The sequence below is a fragment of the Echinops telfairi genome, unplaced genomic scaffold (genome assembly GCF_000313985.2).
Source record: "Echinops telfairi isolate 266 unplaced genomic scaffold, ASM31398v2 ScPeMD7_5;HRSCAF=22, whole genome shotgun sequence".
Taxonomy (NCBI): domain Eukaryota; kingdom Metazoa; phylum Chordata; class Mammalia; order Afrosoricida; family Tenrecidae; genus Echinops; species Echinops telfairi.
The window spans coordinates 45,402,644-45,406,598 of record NW_022103901.1 but is presented as its reverse complement, the minus strand read 5'-3'; the positions used below and the strand labels follow the sequence as shown (position 1 = coordinate 45,406,598).

General features: G+C 35.0%; 1 protein-coding gene across 1 annotated transcript in view; it reads left to right on the top strand.

The window, feature by feature from the left end:
• Positions 1 to 1,526: 1,526 nt before the first annotated feature.
• LOC115867985 (palladin-like) overlaps positions 1,527 to 3,955 on the top strand; it is a 537,783-nt gene continuing 535,354 nt past the window's right edge. The window contains exon 1 of the mRNA XM_045286063.1: positions 1,527 to 1,642. The gene's annotated coding sequence lies outside the window, so the exon portion shown is untranslated. The remainder of the gene's footprint in view (positions 1,643 to 3,955) is intronic.

The window sequence follows — 3,955 nt, the reverse complement described above, 5'->3', positions numbered from 1 at the left end:
TCTTGGAGGAGTATTCTTATCTTGTAAGACTTGTAAGGAACATATAAACAAGTGGGCCAATGCCGAGGCCACGCTCATCAAAAGCAAGAATTTCAAAATATTGATTGTATGATTGAGTGAAAGGCTAGAATGGCCAAGCAAAAGTCTCCAAAAGTATACACTCTCATGAATTCTTAAAGGAGCCATCTTGTTCAGAAAATGGCGATCTCTATTTTACTACAAAGGTCAGACAGCCATAACGTTTCCACCCTCCGTTTCAAAAGAAAAAGCTTTTGAATGAAAACCACAGATCAAATGGGATGGCAAGTCATTATTCAGACAAGGGAAGATTCAGTAAGTCAACTTCAAGTTAACTTACCTGAGAGTTTGTGTGTGATTATATTTCCCCCTCACATTTGGCTCTATTAACTGACTTTGGAACAGAAACGCATTCTGTTCGTGTTATTCTTTGAAGGCTCAAAATATTAGACTAGGTTATAAAAAATGCTCCAGAGTACATAATAAAATGGTTGTTAACATATTTATAACTGTAGGAAGGTTCTTACGTGTCTAGAACAAGCATTTTGCTCTAAAGGATGTGTCTTTGTTATGGCAATCTTAGTTCATGGCCTCAGACCGATTACTAACCTAAAGAAATCTCTGGCCACATTAGACTTAATAATATATATAAATATTCAGAATCACATGAAATATTTACAGTGAATTTGAGATTAATTAGTATAAAAAGATGAAGTTAATTGACATGGAGAAACAGGCTATCCTAGGTAAAGGCAGATATTTACTCAGACTTCTAGTTTTCACTTGGTAAATTGAATATTTGCATGTCCCCAATTTAAAGTTTATATAGTTTCCTATAAAATATGCTAATTAGATTTATTCACTAAATATATATTTATTACTTCAACATTTATTGGACGTTTATGATATGCTGGGTTTTGAATTAAGAACTCAGTAAAGTAGCACATTTAAAAGCCACTTCCTTTATGTTCCTGACTGTTTAATTCTATGGATTGAGTCTTTAACACATGCCATAGTCATATAATAGTATATAAAAGTATGAGTGCGGTGGGACTCCCAACTCAATTTGACAAGTGGCTAAAGTTTTAAATAGTGGATTTACTATTTGAGGATAAACTTCCACATGACTAAAAGTTAAATAGAAAGGAAGATTACAGTGTGGAAATATTCCTTAGGAATATCACTGTTTCTATTTGGAAATCAAATTCTCTAGATTAATTGAGTAGAGACATGTTAAAGAGGCAGGTGGTGATTCTCAGCCATACAGTCTGAGTAGAAAGGAATGTGTGTAAATCCTATGTTTATTAGATCCATAAATAGAGTTCCATTCTATGCTAAGTGCCTTCAGTTTCTCCAGAGATCAGACATGGTTCTGCTTCCCAGTCTGCTGTTGGAATTCCTGATGGAGGCAGTCTGCTGGAACATGAGTTCAGTTACCAAATATAGTTGAGTGGAGTAAGAGGACAGATGGCAATCTGAGGCCACAGTCACCTCACAGTGACCACGGACCAAGGAGTCCGTCAGGAACAGGCGAGGCCAACTTCCCCTCTCCCAGCGAAGACATGCTCATCTGAAATTTCCCTGCTTTGGGGATCTTCAAACGGACCGAGACTTGCAAAGATCTGTAAGGTGTATCTTAAAATTCTAATTACTACTGCGACATTTAAAGATATTAAGCAAGCAGCTAAACTTTTCATAATAGTAGCTTTTGATTCTACTTGAAGATGCCTATGTTTGTCTTTCAATTTGAGAGGAATGGTAGTAGGCATGTCAGTCTTTCCAAAATACAGAATATAAAATGTATCCACAGGCTGGATGTAAAATGTACCTGTGCTGTCAGAGAATTGCATTTTATTATAATCTTAAACATGTGAACTGGGTGCTATCAGTCCCACAAAGATTAAATGAATTCATGGAGCCAGCTCTTTCAAGACTATGTGTGTGTTATAGCTCACAGAAAGTAGGAATGTAATTATCTGAAACTTCATCCACACTTGAAGCGAAATACTGAAAGCTCAAAATGATATTTCTTATGTTTCAGTTAGCGTGTCTAAGTTATTGGTTATTTTCCCAAAGGACTTTTTAAATAATTGGGCATAATTTAATCAGCTGAGCTAGAAATGCCAGGTATTCTAAATTCATTCTATGAATGAAGTTTAGATGTGTGCTTTTTAAAAAGAGATGAAGGTTACTAAGAGAAACTATAGTGTAAGACTCTGGAGTCTGGTCAAAGTTAAACACTACAGCATATTTTATATCACCTTGTTTTAAGTTACATGTCCTAAATCCAGCATATGTGATTGATCCAGAATGATTCGGGTCTCATATTACTTTCTAATATTGTTAAAAATATTAACTGCCTTCCAGAATGAATAATGTTGCTACATATAAAGTCCATTTTAGTAATATATTCTATCTATTAGATCCCTTTACAATCTGTGCAATTGTATGTGTAGAGAAATCAAATCCTTATTATATGATAAGCTATATTACAGTATTTTTTGTTCAAAGAGAGACCTTGAAAGTTCATCTCAATTACTCAGATTCTTTACATTGGAATCTATTTGACAAATTGTTGCTTACAGTAGGTATGTCCTGAGAGAGCTAAGTAGTCAATAGCACCTTTGTAAAGACATTATTTTACACTCCTTGAATGAAAATCCATTCTCTGGAATATTCTAGAACTAGGATGGACTAGGGCATCCATCCCAGGGGTTCCAGGTCGGTTCTGTCTCGGGGTTTCTCTGTTTTATTGCAAAAACGGAAATGTTGAGACCAGCCTTATTGCATCCTTCACAGCAGAGTGAAGCTCTGGAGTACAATAACCAATCAAAATACTTTCATTTCTTTACCTCATAAAAAGTATATTGGAGGGGGAATTAGTTAGGTTTCAAAATAAATCTGACAAGTTCTTTAAGAGATAGCAGCTGGAATCTGCAAGGCCAAGACAAGAGCCTCCACTTCTTTAATGTGTGTGGGAAGTCTATTAAAGGGTGCTATGATAAGTGAGTTCCAAATAGAAATTCACACGATCTAGAGTCAATGACTGTGTCCTGGTTGAATTTCAAAAAGACAGTAATAAAGGTTGAGTGAAGTTGCTTCACTTTTAATTTGTGACTGTTCTGTCATCAGATTATAAAATACAGAAATATATTTGGACACTTGGTTTTGTGAATAGATGAGAGGAATGAAGTCCTGAATTAGGATAATGTTAATGGAATGGATGATTTAGATATAAATTTTACATATCTTTAGATATAAAGTTTACATATCTTTACAACTGGTTCAATATGATGAATAAAGATGATCATTAGAGAACACTAAGGATAATTTTCTTTATTAAACACTTCATATGGCTCATGAAGATATTACACAAAATATTATGCTCCTTTAAATAGTGTTACTATTCTGTCATATCAAGTTCTTGAAATGTATATTTAAAAGAGCAATACAATACAACCTTCCTGCAATAAACAATTTTTTAGGATTAAGAAGCAAAAGAATCCGCATTTATATATTAAAAAATAAATTACAAATTTGTTCTCTTTTGCATTTAAACTAAACATTTTTTTCATCTTGACTTTTATGCTACAAGGCCCTTGGTGGTGAAAAGAACATTACAGTGGGAAGGAAGGGAGAGGGAGGGAAATGGGAGTGAGAGGGGGACAGGAAGACAGAGGTAGAGAAGCGGGAAGTCAGCAGACTGCCTATGAGCACTAGGACAAGTCAAAGGTTTTGAGGCTTCTTTTGTTTCTATAGTTTCCGTTTCATTAAAAAGATTCTAGTACTTTAGGACCTTTGTAACAATGTTTTTTTAATATACAAATAGTTTTATTGGGGATCTTACAGCTCTTAAAACAATCCACACAAATACAGGGAATCCAGGGCGGATGATCCCTACAGGACCAGTGGTGTGAGTGGCGAAACAGGGAGGGTA